The sequence below is a fragment of the Rhinoraja longicauda genome, chromosome 26, assembly GCF_053455715.1.
Source record: "Rhinoraja longicauda isolate Sanriku21f chromosome 26, sRhiLon1.1, whole genome shotgun sequence".
Classification (NCBI taxonomy): domain Eukaryota; kingdom Metazoa; phylum Chordata; class Chondrichthyes; order Rajiformes; family Arhynchobatidae; genus Rhinoraja; species Rhinoraja longicauda.
In genome coordinates, this window is record NC_135978.1 from 25,647,132 (window position 1) to 25,663,717 (window position 16,586).

The following is a 16,586-nucleotide window of genomic DNA, read 5'->3' on the forward strand; positions in this document are numbered from 1 at the left end:
TGGACCAGAAATGTTAACTCAGTTTCTCTGTCCACAAATACTGCCTGACCTGCCTAGTGTTTCCAGCATTTTCTGTTTGTATTTCAGATTTCCAGCATCTGCAGTTTTCAACTACAATATTACACTAACATCATCAGGCGGACTCCGGCGTTTCTTCCTCTCAGCGGTTTTCCAGTATTGGTGAAAGATGTAAAACTGTGTGAAGCTGCCACTATTTACACTGTGGTCAGTGTGCAGGGTACGTGCTGCAAGGTTTTGTGGCAGAAAGCTGCTGATGTGCTTTTACATCCAACTTCCTTCTATGGGCTGCTCAGGGCAACCATCAAGCAAGATAGTTCAAAGTAGAACCTTCTAGAGTGTCTGTCACGTTATCCCAAAGCTCTCTCCAGTTAAATTGGCCATTGCAATTTTCACATCCAGAACCAGGGGCCACAGTTTAAGAATAAGGGGTAGGCCATTTAGAACAGAGATGAGGAAAAACATTTTTAGTTAGAGAGTTGTGAATCTGTGGAATTCTCTGCCTCAGAGGGCAGTGGAGGCCAATTCTCTGAATACATTCAAGAGAGAGTTAGATAGAGCTCTTAAGGATAGCGGAGTCAGGGGGTATGGGGAGAAAGCAGGAACGGGGTACTGATTGAGAATGATCAGCCATGATCACATTGAATGGCGGTGCTGGCTCGAAGGGCCGAATGGCCTACTCCTGCACCTATTGTCTATTGCAAAAGTACTTAATTGGCAGACAGAAGTTCAGCGGATGTGAAGTGCTGTGGGACTTCCAAAGCGTGCGTCGGGGGCTCTCTGTAAATGGAAACTCCGCTTTTCCACTCTTCATCTGACTGACAGTTTGTTTTTGTAATTCACATTTCAGGAGGTAGATCTTTGTGTCAGGAGCTTCCCTGTTCAAAAAGAATCAGCGGATGGTCAGAAAACCCTTTGGGAAGAACAGTTTTGAAATTTCAGAGAAGAAATGAGTATGTTTGAAAGTCTCAAAATAATCATATTGATATTCTTGTCAGGCGGGAGAGCGGCTGTCGGCACTCGGAGAGGAATGGTGTTTGAATGCCTGAAATAGAAATGCAAATGTGCTGGAAACACTCAGCGGGTCAGGCAGCATCTGTGGAAAGAAAAGCCCTGTTAATACTTCAGGTTAAAGTTCCTTTGTCAGAGCTAGAGGAAAGAAAAATGTCTGAGGAAGGGCCCCGACCCAAAATGTCACCCATCCTTTTTCTCCAGAGATGCTGCATGACTCGCTGAGTTACTCCAGCACTTTGTGTCCATCTTTAGTATGAATCAGGACTTGCAGTTCCTTTCTACGCAAAGAAAAATGGTGACAGATGGAATAGATGAATGGAAATCACTGCAGGAGCCACAACAGGAAATAGGCCATTTGGTGCATCATGTACCATGCCTATCAGAGAGCACACATGTATATCAAACCCTTCTTCTACACTTCGCCCCCAGGTCTATATGCTGGGCGATCTAAATGCTCCTCTAAACACTTCTTAAATGATGTCAAGTTCTCTGCTTCCACCACACTCTCAGGAATTCAAGGTAATCACCACTCTCTGTGTGGAAAAGGACCCTCCGATTACTTCTAAAGTCTCTGACCCCTTATCCTTGATCCGTGTTCTCTAGTTTTATTTACCCATGATGTGGGGAAAGGTTTGCTGCAATCTACCTTATCTATATCTTGCATCATTTTATATACCTCAATCATGTCTGCTCCTAACCTCTGGGAAAGACAGACCTGGCCTCTCCAGTCTCTCCTCGTACCTGAAATGCTCCATCAGCCAACATCCTTTGGAGTCTCTCCAGCGCCATTATATCGTTCCGATAAGTGTGGTGACCGGGACTACATTGCATTCGCCAGGATATTAAATACAAGAGCAGAGAGGTTCTGCTTAATATAACACAGCACAGCCACAGGCCCTTCGGCCCACAATGTCCATGCTAAGTCGAACTAATCTCCTCTGCCAGCACGTGATCCATATTCCTCCTTTCCCTACATATCCATGTGCCTATCCAAAAGCTTCTTAAACACCACGATCATATTTGCCGCCACCACCACCTCTGGCAGCTTGTTCCAGGCACCCACCACTCTGTTCAAAAAACAGCTCCGTACATCACCTTTAAACTTTGCCCTTCTTGCCTTGATACCCTCTCACCTTTAACATTTCCACCCTATGAAAAAGGTTCTGACTGTCGACCGTATCACTCATAATTCTATATACTTCTTTCAGGTCTCTCCTCAACTGCAACTTTCCAGAGAAAGCTGAGAAAGATGGGGGTTTTTTAAGTTGAAACAGAACTTCCTTGTTCGTTTTCTCCAGAGATGCTGCCTGACCCCCTGAGTTATTCCAATACTTTGAGTCTATCTTCCTTGCCCTTGTATTCAGTGTCCCGGTGAATGATGGCTAATATGTCATAGACCTTCCCAACAATGTGGTCTACCCTTGCTGCCACCTTTGGACTTGTATTCTAAGGTCCCTATTTTCCTCATTTCCATCCGTTAGATATTCATTTGGATCAGTAGAGTGAATGGTGCCTGAAACTCCATTGCACAACAGTGTTTGTCCTGAACCTATTCTGTTTGTTGCCCATTGGTACCTCTGGCAAAGTGGAGCAGATTAGAGAATTGTATATGACGTTGATGAGGCCACGTTTGGAGTATTGTGTTCAGTTTTGGTAACCCTGCTTTAGGAAGGATGTCCTTAAGCTGGAAAGAATTGAGAGAAAATTTACGAGGATGGTGCTAGGGCTCGAGGGTCTGAGCTTTAGGGGGAGGCTAGAACTTTATTCCATCAAGTGCAGGCAGATAAGGGATGATCTTATACAGGTGCATGAAATCATGAGGAGAATAGATAGGGGTGAATGCACAGCATCTTTTACCCAAAGTCAGGGAATCACAAATAAGAGGACATAGGTTTAAGATGATAGGGGAAAGATTTAATAGGAATCTGAGGGGCAAGTTTTCACACAGAGGGTGGTGGGTATATGGAATGTGCCAAAGGTACTGCCACAATAAGACACTTGGACTGGTACAAGACACTTGCACCAGTACATCGATTGGATGGATTTAGAGGGATGTGGGCCAAACATGAGGAAATAGGACCAGCTTAGATGGGGCACCTAGTCACAATATACTACTTGGGTCAAAGGGCCTGTTTCCATTTCTGGTTCAATCCTGACCTTGGGTGATGGCTGAGTGGCTTTTGAATGTTCTGTAGGTCTTTAAGTTTCTTCCCACATCCCAAAGATGCAAATGACGGCAGATTAATTGACCACTGTAAATTGACCCTTGTGTAGATGAAGGGAAGAATCTGAGAGGAGTGAACATGGGGAGAATAAAGTTGAATTATTGTAAATGGGCGCTTGATGGTTTGCATGGACTCAGAGGGCCGAAGGGCCTGTTTCTGTTCTGTGTGACTCTAATAAATGAATTTGTCAAATGTAACTTAGCTTTAATTAATTGTGGTTCGGCATTTTTGATTAACTTCCTGAAAGCTCACTTATTTTGAGGTCTTAGGTGTCTGTGAAGAATTAATACTAAATTGGCTGGTTAAATTTATTGGAATCTCTAAAGCAAATTACTTACTCATCAAATTACTGAGAGAAGAGCAGATATAACATATCAGGTCGATGCTGTATTTTTAGATTTTCTAAAGGTATTCAATAAAGTGCCACATAAACGATTGTTTATCAAGGGCCCACACAGTTGAGGGTTATAGATAAGAATGGGAGAGAATTAGTTAATAGGAAAATGCACACACAGATCAATTTGACAGACTGTTACTAGTTGGGCACCAAACGAATCAGTGCTTGGGTCTCAGCCACTTGCATCTGTGTTAATATAGGGACAAGTGAATGGCCTTTCCCACCCCGATCATTCCCTCCTTCCCTGGCTCCCATCAGGCAGAAGATACAAAAGCTTGAAAGCTCCAACCTCTACACTCAGGAGCAGCTTCTTCCTTTCTCTTTATCAGACTCCTGAACAGTCCTCCCACAAGCTTGGGTACAGTCTCAATCCTCCAACCTACCTCATGCAAACATTGGACTTTTTCACTGGAACTATATTGCCACAATGCTAAAAAATCACACTCTGCACTCTGGTATTTTTCTCTTTGCTCTACCTATTATATTTGTGCATTGACTTGATTGTATCAATGTTTGGTATTATCTGATTTAATTACAGATAAAAGCTTTTGACTGCATCTTGGTACAGATGACAATAATATACCAATACCAAGTCACAGTTTATGAATAATGGGTAGGCCATTTAGGACTGAGATGAGGAAAAACTTCTTCACCCAGAGAGTTGTGAATCTGTGGAATTCTCTGCCACAGAAGCCAATTCACTGGATGTTTTTAAGAGAGAGTTAGATTTAGCTCTTCGGGCTAAAGGAATCAAGGGAGATGGGGGAAAAAGCAGGAATGGGGTACTAATTTTAGATTATCAGCCATGATCATATTGAATGGTGGTGCTGGCTCGAAGGGCCAAATGGCCTACTCCTGCACCTATTTTCTATGTAATATATTCAAGTTCACACATCAGGCAGAGCTAGATGAACAAGCAAGATGGAGATGACGGAGGTATATAAACTGTTCAACTGAAAGGGCAAGAAAACCGCAGAAGTATAATGAAGAATAAAGGAAAATTACAAATATTATTTTAAAAGGAGACTAATTTTAATGTTGATGTTCAGGAGCATGGGTACCTTTGTGCATGAATCACAGAAAATTGTTATGCAAGAGCTAATGCTGTCATTAAATGCAAGCGAGTTAGAGTAGAAGAATATTGAATCCTTGTTAGGACTACACCTGGAGCTTTGTGTATAGTTTTGTTCTGTTTATCTCTCCTTTGAAACAGGGCAACAAAAAGTTACTGGATTAATTTGTGGAATGAAAGGGCTATTTTTAGAAATAATTAGAATGACTTTATTATTTGGCATTTGTGAAAATGAGAGATGATCTCATTGAAATATTTTAGATTCTGAAAGAGCTCGGCAAGGCCAATGACAGGTGGAGAAATTAAAATAAAACTGCAGATGACTAAGTATTTCCAACATTTTCTATCTTCCATCAAAACGTTGTTTGCTTTGGCCACTCGGTCCGGAACGAGGTCTTGCAATCTCACAAGAAAATGTTAGACTGAGATTGGGGCAATCTCTTCACCCAGTGGAGTGTGAATTAAAGTGTGAATCTACGAACTCCTGTATCCCAGAGAGTTGTTAATGCTCAGTTGCTGAGTATATTCAAGACTTCATTATACTTCATCCCAAATGGTTAAAGATGTTGCAACTGGATGGCTCAGCAGAGAAAAAATAGATCAATCGTGATCGTATTGAATAGCAATACAATTTAAACATATTATGTGGTCTTTTCCCAGAGTCACAGAGCCATCCAGCACAGAAACCAGGCTTTACAGCTCACAGAGCCTAAACTGATCTGTTTTTATACTAATCCCACCATAACCCTTTTATTCTTCTCCCCATTCCCATCAACTCCCCAGAGAGTCTACCTTTCATCTGAGCACTAGGGGCAATTTACCAGATAACCTAGCAAATGGCACATATTGGGATTTGGTGGTAAACCAGAAAACTACGCAGTCACAGAGGGAACAAGCAAACTCCGCACAGACAGCACCCAGGGTCAGGATTGAACCAGGGTCTTTAGAACTCTGAGGCAGTAACCCTGCTGGTTGTGCCTCTGTTCTGCCCCATTCCTGCTCCCATTTATATATTCCGATATTCATGACTAATGAAGTGATTTGATAAAGTTAATTCCAACAGGACAATTGATAATTAAAAAATACTGATTTTAAATTGTCGCCCAGAAAATTGGCAGCGTTGAAGGCAACTCTCTTTTCATAAAGTTGTTAATACTTGAAATTTCATTGGCAAGTCAGATTAAAGAAAATCCCAAGGCTTTTAATACATACATTAAAAACAGGAGGACAACTAGGGGGAAGGTAATTTATGCTCGAGTCTCCCCTAGTCCTTACCTCTCACTCCATCACTCTCACACATTTAACACATAATCCTTCAAAATTTTCACCACCTCCAATGGGATCCCAACACTAGTCACATCTTCTCATCTCCACCCCTTTCCGCCTTCCGCAGAGACTGTTCCCTCCGCAACTCCCTGGTTAACTCATCTCTTCCCACGCAAACCACCCCCTCCCCGGGTACCTTTCTCTGCAACCACAGAAGATGCAACACCTGTCCCTATACTTCCTCACTCAACTCTGTCCAGGGACCCCAACCGTTCTTTCAGGTTCTCCAGAGGTTCACTTGCACCTCCTCCAACCTCATCTGCTATTTTTGTTGTCCAAGATGTGGACTTATACATCGGCGAGACCAAACGCAGACTGGGCGATCGTTTCGCTGAATACCTTCACTCAGTCCGCCTGAACCTACCTGATCTCCCGGTTGCTAAACACTTTAATTCTCCTTCCCATTCCTACACAGACCTTTCTGTCTTAGGTCTCCTTCATCGTCAGAGTGAGGCAAAACGCAAATTGGAGGAACAGCATCTCATATTTTGCTTGGGCAGCTTACAACCCAGTGGTATGAATATTGATTTCTCTAACTTCAGGTAGCATCGGCATTTCCTCTCTCTCTATCCCTCCCCCACCCAGGTCGTACTACTTTCTCGTTGTCACCGATCAAAACAGCTAACAATAGCCTGTTTCCTTTATCATCGTTACATTTTTGTATATCTTTCATTCATTGCTCTTTATCTCTCTACATCTAAATACTAAAACTCTCGTTTGTTATCTTGTTTGTGCCCGAACTTCAGCCAAAACAGTACAGGATAGCGCGACAATTTTAGGCCCACCTTACTCACCGTCGTCACTTTAATGGTAAAAATGGTCGTTTTATTCAAATTGATGTTATATTTTTAAAGTTATTCACATTTTAAAGTTTAAATCTATATCCTAAGGAGAGAGAGAGGGGAGGGAGGAAGGAGGATAAGGGGGAGTTCAGGGGGAGGGGGAGGGGAGGAGAGGGAAAGGGGAGGGGAGGGGGAGAGGGGAAGGGAGGGGGGATGAGAGGGTGCTGCACCAATGCAGGAGAGGTTTGGGCCCAACGGGTCCACTTTGTCACTTTAGTGATAATGCAAGGAGTTTTATTGAAATCGGTGTTATATTTTTAAAGTTATTCACATTTTTAAGTTTAAAAGGAGGGGAGGGGGAGGGGGGGAGGGGAGGGGAGGGAGGGGGGAGAAGGGAGAGGGGAGTGGGTTGAGGAGAGAGGGGAGGGGAGGGTGCTGCATCAATGCAGGAGAGGTTTGGGCCCAACGGGTCCACTTTGTCTAGTCATCATCTATATCTCTCGTTTTTCTTATCCCGAACCAGTCTGAAGAAGGGTCTCGACCCGAAACGTCACCCATTCCTTCTCTCCAGAGATGCTGCCTGTCCTGTTGAGTTACTCCAGCATTTTGTGTCTATCATGCTTTCTCAGATGTTTGAGGAGATCCAGCATGTTGCTGAATACTCTATTGAACCTCTATAGGCAAAGAGTAGAGAGCATCCTGCTGGTTGCATCATGGCTGGTTCGGGAACTCAAAAGCCTAAATTCAATTTAGTGTGTCGTCACCTGTACCGAGGTACAGTGAAAAGCTTTTGTTGCGTGCTAATCAGTCAGCAGAAAGACAATACACGATTACAATCGAGCCATTTACAGTGTATAGATACATGATAAGGGAATAATGTTTAGTACAAGGTAAAGCCAACAAAGTCCGACTGAGGACAGTCCGAGGGTCACCAAAGAAGCAAGGCAAGGCAAGGCAAGTTTATTTATAAAGCACATTCCAGCAACAAGGCAATTCAAAGTGCTTTACATAAAACATTAAAGAGCAATTAAAAGCAATTAAAAACAGTCATTAAAGAGAATAGAAAATGAAAACAAGCTAAAATAGAATAAGACAGGTATAAAATATAAGAATAAAAGTTACAGTGCAGTGTAAGAAATTAATAATTATTTGATTTAATAAAAGACAGCGTCAAACAGAAAAGTCTTCAGCCTCGATTTAAAAGAACTGAGAGTTGCAGCGGACCTGCAGTTTTCTGGGAGTTTGTTCCATATATGTGGTGCACAAAAACTAAACGCTGCTTCTCCACGTTTAGTTCTGACTCTGGGGACAGAAAGCCCCAGACGACCTGAGAGGTCTGGATGGTTCATAATGGAGCAGAAGGTCAGAAATGTATTTTGGCCCTAAACGACTCAGTGCTTCATAAACCAACAGTAGTATTTTGAAAGCGATTCTTTGACAGACTGGAAGCCAGTGTAAAGACCTCAGAACTGGAGTGATGTGATCCACTTTCTTGGTCTGAGTGAGGACTCGACCAGCAGCGTTATGAATCAGCTGCAGCCGTCTAATCGATTTTTTAGGGAGACCTGTGAAGACAGCATTACAGCGGTCAAGTCTACTGAAGATAAATGCATGGACAAGTTTTTCCAAATCCTGCTGAGCCATAGTAGTTCAGCACTGCTCTCTGGTTGTGGTGCTGTGGTGTTGAGAACGAAAGAGGCGGCAGAAAGTGGTGCACATTGCCCAGTCCATCTAATATTACTGATATTTAGTTTAGTTTATCATCACATGTACCGAGGTACAGTAAAAAGCTTTTGTTGTGTGCTAACCAGTCAGCGGAAAGACTATGCATGCTTACAATCAAGCCACCCACAGTGTACAGATACATGATAACGGGAATCACATTTAAGTGCAAGATAAAGTCCACTGAAGTCCCATTAAAGATAGTCCGAGGGTCTCCAACGAGGGAGACGGTAGCTCAGGACCGCTCTCAGGTTGTTGAAAGGATGGTTCAGTTGCCCGATAGCAACTGGGAAGAAAATGTCCCTGAATCTGGATTAATTGTGCTATTGATGATTGTACATTTAATTGTTGTGTTGTTGAGTTAACGTGCCAGTAAAGCTGCAGCAAGTAAGAATTTCATTGTTTTATCCCTGCTGAATATGACAATTAAACACACTTGACTCTTGCGGTCAATGAGAAGGGAGTGCTGGGTCTCTTGAAAAATATTAAGGTGTATAAATTCCCTGGGTCTGATGGGATCTATCCCAGATTATTCAGAGAGCCAAGAGAGGAAATTACAGGTTTATTTGTATCCTCTCGAACCACAGGCATCTCTCAGCAGATTGGAGTGAGCCAATGTTGTACTCATGTTTAAAAAGGGAAGTAGAAATAATCTAGGAAGTTATATGCCGATGAGCCTCGTGTCAGTGGTAGATTAAACTGTTGGAGAGGATTCTTCAGGATAGGATTCACTCATCATTTGGAAGAACTGGGATAATTAGGGACAGTCAGCATGGGTTTTTCCCCCATGGTGGGCTATGTCTTACTAAACGTTGAGTTTTTTTGAGGAGGTAAAGATGCAAGGATTTTAGTAAGGCATTTGATAATGTCCCTCATGGTAGGCTAATCCACAAGATTAAGATGCATGGATCCACAGTGAATTGGTAGGTTGGATTTAGAACCGTTTTACCCATTGAAATGCAAATGCAGTGGTTGAAGGGAGTTATTCTGGATCTCAGAACTGTGAGCCGTGAAGTTCCGCAGGGGATTGGTACCTGGGACGTCTGTTGTTGGTGATATGTACAAACGACTTGGTTGTAAATGTGGATGGGATTGTTTGAAAGTTTGCAGATAAAAAGGAAGGCTGTCAAAGACACATTAGTTAGTTATGGAAAATTGACAAATGAAGTTTATTCTGAGCAGGTGTGGGGGGAGAAGAACTGGGAACCCTTCCCTCCCCTCCCCCCCCCCCCCCCCCCCCCCCAACAATCAGTCTGAAAAAAAGGTCCTAACCCGAAACGTCATTTTCTCCAGAGATGCTGCCTGACCCGCTGAGTTACTCCCAACATTTGTGTGTTTATCTTTACCAGAATGTTGCCTGCATTAGAGGACTTTAGCTATAAGGAGAGGTTGGACAAACTTGGATTATTTTTCCTCTGGAATGTCGAAGGTTGAAGGGAGAACTGATAAACGTATATAAAATTATGAGAGACATATAGGTAAGACGGTCAGAATCTTTTTCCCCCCATGGTGGAAATGCCAAAGACGACCTTCAAAGGCAGAGCTTCAAGGTGAATGAGGCAAAGTTTAAAGGAGATGCTAGGGGCAAGTTTTTTTTAATATACAGGTACATACAGAGGTTGGTGGGTGCCTGGAACACACTGCCAAGGTGCTGGTGGAAGCAGATACAATTGTAAAAGATCTTTAGATAAGTACATGGATATTCAGGAAACGGAGTGATCATGGATCTCACGCAGGCGACAATTAGGTTTAATTTTTGTTTCAGCGGTACAGCATGGAAACAGGCCCTTTGGCCCACCAAATCCATGCTGACCATCAATCACCCGTTCACGAGTTCTATGTTATCCCACTTTCACTCCCTACACACTAGGGGCAATTTACAGAAGCCAATTAACCTACAAACCTGCACGTCTTTGGGATGTGCGAGTACCTGGAAAAAACCACATGATCAGGGGGAGAACGTACAAACTCCATACAGACAGCACCAAAGGTCAGGATCGAACCAGAGTCTCTGGCGCTGTGAGGCAGCAACTCTATCGCTGTGCCACTCTAGTACAATCTCATCACGTTCAGCACAGATACTGTGGGCTGAAGGGCCTGTCCTGTACAGTTCTATTTAATACCTGGAATGCACAGCTGAAGGAGGAGAGGGGTGGGGGTGGGCAACTCAATACTCAAACGAAATAATAATAATAATAATAAACATTTATTTTATATAGCGCTTTTCCAAATGCTCAAAGACGCTTTACAAACAGTCAAGACATAAAAACAAACAGACGAACTGTCCTGACGGAGAAGCGGCGAACAAATAGCGCCAGCGTCCTCTCACGTCAGGGTCCGGCAGTAGACAATAAAGAACACAAGACACACAATTACAATTTTTAACACAAACAGCCATCACAGTGATTGCTCCAGGCACACCCTCACAAAAGTCTTATCTCCTCCTCATTCTTCTCCCGTGGTGCCACGAGGCAATCGAGGCTCCTGACTTTTGAAGCTCCCACCGGGCGATGGAAAGTCCCAGGGCCGAGCCGAGCAGGCCGATGAAGGTCCTGAGCCCCCACCGGGCGATGGAAAGTGCCGCGGCCAGGCCAAGCAGGGCGATGAGGGGCCTGCGAGCGGGTCAATCAAACCTCGCGCTCCGGGGCGGTCGAAGCTGCTACGGCTGGAGCTCCCGAAAGCCGGTCGCCAGCCAGGGACCTGCGAACTCCCGATATTGCGGTCTGCAGGGCCCACGGCCGAAGCCTCCGAGATGGTAAGTCCAGGCCCTGCGACTGGAGTCTTCAAGGTCGATCCCAGCTGGAGGCCGCCGACTCCAAGGTGTTAGGCCGTAGCACGAACGGAGATACGACACGGTAAAGGTCACATCTCCGTTGAGGAGGAGATTAGAAAAAAAGTTTTCCCCCACCCCCCCACCACCTTCCACATATACAGAGTTAAAAATAAATCAAAAGAAACATTTAAACGATAACAAAGACAAAAAACAAAAAAAAGACAGAGAGACTGCCGGTGAGCCGCAGCTGCAGAACGCAGCCACGCCCCCAAATTGGCTTATAATTAAACAGGATAAATGTATAGAGCAATGTGTGGGGTGGCACAGTGGCGCAGCAGTAGTGTTGCTGCCTTACAGCACCGGGGACCAGAGTTCAATCCTGACTATGGGTGCTGTCTGTACGGAGTTTGTACGTTCTCCCTGTGACTGTGTGGGGTTTTCTCCGGGTCTCCAGTTTCCTCCCAAACTCCAAGGATGTGCCAGTTTGTAGGTTAATTGGTTTCAATAAAAATAATAAATTGTCCCTCGTATGTATGACAGTGCTATTGTGCGGGGATCGCAGGTCGGGGCGGACTCAATGGGCAAAGAGCTGAGAAATGGGTTTAAATGGAGAGCGTTTTCATGGAATTGGAACAGGCAGGGTTGGGTTGAATGGCCTCTATCTGGTGTATGCGTGTGATATCCAACAGATTCTTTCTCACTCACTCTTTTCTGTCGTAAATGTGTTGCATCATCTGGTCTAGTTTCCACAGCACAATTTGTATTGTTAATGCTATTCAAAATACTGTGGCTACTTTAATCTTCACCCTGAGACCTGCTCTTGCTATTTAGAACTAATTTCATTTCATTACACTTTATCTCCAACAGTCATTCCTTATCTTCCTCCAGTATTCCTCCATTTCACAATTATTTAAACAAAAATCAGAGTGTTAATTTATCTCTGCAGTTAGATTCTCCTCTTCATCCCACAGTTCTGCAGTGATCAGACCAAATCAGTCATGATCTAATTGAATGACGTAGCAGGCTTGTTAGTCTATTCCTGGTCCTAGTTCTTTAATTAGCTTTTCACATTAATATTTAATGTGTAAAATATCTTAATTATTTTACTGGACAAGTAACCAGGATATGGCTGAGATCATAATCAGAGCCAAAGTAAATCTAAAGTTTTGCCAAAAAAAAATGTATCAGGAAACAAGGGCAGGACAGAGGCACAGCAGCTAGAGCTCACAGCACCAGAGCCCCCTGGGCTAGATCCCGACCTCAGTCACTATACGTATGGAGTTTGCACGTTCTCTGTATGACTGTGTAAATTTACTCTGGTTTCCTCCCCCATCCCAAAGATGCGCAGGTTTGTAGGTTGATTGGCCTCTGTAAATTGCCTCTATAGTGGGAAAGGAATGGATGTGAAAGTGGGATAACATAGAACTAGTGTGAACAGGTGATCGATGGTCAGTGTCTCGGTGGGCCGAAGGACCAGTTTCCCTTGCTGTACCATTCAGCCAATCAAACAATATTGGCTGGCTTCAGCAAAAGTGTCCATCTGATTCTTGTAAAAGCCCAAGTGTTTTGCCAAGATTCATTCTTGAAACAAATCTGCCAGTTTTACTTGGTGTGGCCCATGTGTGACCTCAGTCTCAAATGAGCAGATTCCTAGCTGTCTAGCAAGCCTGTGTTGTATGAAACCATTGAGATCCCCTCCACCTCCACCTCCACCTCCACCCCCCCCCCCCCCCACCCCACCCCCCCCCCCCCCCCTGCAACCCATAAATGACTTTACCCCCATCTGACCATTTGCTTCCCCCTCCATTGTTTCTCTGAGCATTTCAGGCCAGTGCTTTGCACACTGAAAGCATTGTTTGCAGTGGTTCACTCAAAATTTCCGTGCACTGCGAAAGGCTTGATTGTAATCATGTATAGTCTTTTTTTTTTCTGACTGGATAGCACGCAACAAAAAGCTTCTCACTGCACCTCGGTACACGTGACAATAATAAACTGAACCACAGATACACTGCAATGCATTAATAAAACAAAAAGCTGCAACGTCAAAAGGAGTGTTTGTACATTTCCCTCTTTTCTGTGTAAAAGGCAGCCCCAGATCATCGAAGTTCAGTGACGTTGATAGAACTTGACAGGGAAAGCGGCCATTTTACTCCATCCAGTGCACCTGCCTCAGCTTCCCTCTCCCCCACCTCCCCCTGTTCTGCTTCTGTCAGCACCACTAATGGCGAGGTGCAAGGGACTTTTGTGCCACATCATAGCCATCCTCAAAGCACAGAAATCATTTTAAAACAAAATCGTAAATTAAGACAAATGGCACGAGTTTTGATGGTTGCCAAGTAACAACTTCCATGCCCTTCTTCCCAATAACCAGATCCCTTAACTCATTTCAGTTGCTTTCTCATGGGACGGTTTTGAGTCACTCTTTTGATGTGCTGTAGCAGTTATGTTGCAGGGTTCATAAACCACAGACCACTAAACTGGTGATTACAGCAGAGTTCTCTTTTACAGACTGTCCTTCTTTCCTCTACATAGAAGAGTACAGAACAGGAACAGGCCCTTCAGCCTTCAATGTGCACAAAGAACATGATGCCAAGTTTAACTAATCTGCGTGTAATCCATATTCCTCCATTCCCTACACATCCAGGTACCCATCTAAAAGCCTCTGAAGTACCATATCATATCATATATATACAGCCGGAAACAGGCCTTTTCGGCCCTCCAAGTCCGTGCCGCCCAGCGATCCCCGTACATTAACACTATCCTACACCCACTAGGGACAATTTTTACATTTTACCCAGCCAATTAACCTACATACCTGTACGTCTTTGGAGTGTGGGAGGAAACCGAAGATCTCGGAGAAAACCCACGCAGGTCACGGGGAGAACGTACAAACTCCTTACAGTGCAGCACCCGTAGTCAGGATCGAACCTGAGTCTCCGGCGCTGCATTCGTTGTAAAGCAGCAACTCTACCGCTGCGCTACCGTGCCGCCCTACCACTATCGTATCTGCCTCCATCAGCACCCTCCAAGCGCTCAAACCTGCCCAATCTCTGGAGAACGTCGCTGAAGAATGGTCCTGAATCAAAACGTCACCTATCCATGTCCTCCAAAGATGCTGCCTGACCCACTGAGTTACGCTACCTTTTCGGAATATTTTATTGATGGTGTAAGAAAATATCTTTGTAAAATCCCAAGTGTTCCGCCACGATCCTTCATTGAAGCAAATCTGCCAACGTTATTTGGCCTGGCCCGTGTGTCACCCCAGTCCCCACAGAGCAGAGCTCTAGAGTTGTGTTAAACCATTAGCAGCACTTTAACAAAAAGGGCCAAAGCTACCTGGAAGAGAAGAGGGAGTTAGGAGGTCGGGTACACAAATCACTAAATGATAGTGCACATGTACAGTAAGTGATGAGAAAAGCTAATGGGAATGTTGGCCTTTATCCCAAACTAAAATCAGGAAGTGATTGAAGAGCCATATTCAGTATCGAGCGTCGGACCTCAAGAGAGATGCATCAGCCAAGGAGAGAGTACAACACATTTACCAGAAGAAAGAGGATACGAGGAACTGCCAATGCTAGAATCTTGAGCAAAAAGACAGTGTAGGAGGTACTCAGGAGGTCAGGCAGCATCTATGGAGGAAAAGAACAGTCTGAAGAAAGGTCCTGACCTGAAAAGGTGGCTGAGGGAAGGCTTGATAGAAATATATAAAATTATAAGGAGCATATATCGAAACGTATAAGATTATTAAGGGGTTGGACACGTTAGAGGCAGGAAACATGTTCCCAATGTTGGGGGAGTCCAGAACAAGGGGCCACAGTTTAAGAATAAGGGGTAGGCCATTTAGAACTGAGATGAGGAAAAGCCTTTTCAGTCAGAGTTGTGAATCTGTGGAATTCTCTGCCTCAGAAGGCAGTGGAGGCCAATTCTCTGAATGCATTCAAGAGAGAGCTGGATAGAGCTCTTAAGGATAGCGGAGTCAGGGGGTATGGGGAGAGGGCAGGAACGGGGTACTGATTGAGAATGATCAGCCATGATCACATTGAATGGTGGTGCTGGCTCGAAGGGCCGAATGGCCTCCTCCTGCACCTATTGTCTATTGTCTATAGATAGGTTCTGACTGCCTGCCCTTTCCCCTAGAATGGAAATGTCAAGGACTAAAGGGCGTAACTTTAAGGTGAGAGAAACAATATGTAAAAGGATGTGTGGGCAACTTTTTATTTCATCCCCACACAAAGAGTGGTGGGTACCTGAAACTTGCTGCCAGGGGTGGTGGGGGTGGTGGAGACAGAAAGAACAGCTGCATTTAAGAGGTTTTTAGATAGGGAACCTGGATATACGGGGATATGGATCAAATGCTGACAGAGGAAATTAATGTATCATGGCATTACATTGTGGGCCAAAAGACCTGTTCCTGTGCTGTACTGGTCTATGTTCTTGTATCTCCAAATTAGTTTCTTCTTCTGGCATCTGGCAGCATTTAAAATAAAGGCACAGCCTCTTAAAAATGATCACTGGATGATGTAGGGATAATGTCAGAGTACATTTTGTTCAGAATAGTGGTAATTTCCTCCCACAAAAAGGGTTCAATGAATTGTTTAGGATTATTATCAATAGTCTAATATAGTATGAGCAAATTTTTTTGTTTACTGAGAGATACAGCACAGAAACAGGCCCTTCAGCCCATTGAGCCTGTGCCGACCAGCAATCCCTGCACACTAACACCATCCTACACACCAGGGCAAATTTACAATTATACCAAACCAATTAACCTACAAACCAGCACATCTTTGGAGTGTGGGAGGAAATCAGAGATCCCGGAGAAACCCCACACAGGTCACAGGGAGAACATACAAGCTCCACGCAGACAAACCCAGGTCTCTGGCACTATAAGGCAGCAACTCTACCTCTGCGCCACCATGCTATCCCACAAAGCCATTGAGTATTAGAGTCAGGAACACAGAGATCCCAGAGAAAACCCACGCAGGTCACAGGGAGAACGTACAAACTCTGTACAGACAGCACCCGCAGTCAGGATCGAACCCGGGTCTGGCACTGTAAACAGCAGCATTACCACTGCAACACCTCAAATAAGATTGAAATACAGTATTTACTAAAACTAGAAGGTGAATAGCCTCAGCAGCACATTCCTATTCCTGTTCCTATATGAAAACAGGATTCCCATGGTATTCCTCACAATCGCACTTCATGTTTAGCCCCAGCGATTGTCTGCTAACCTGGCCCTTTAAGGCTACTACTC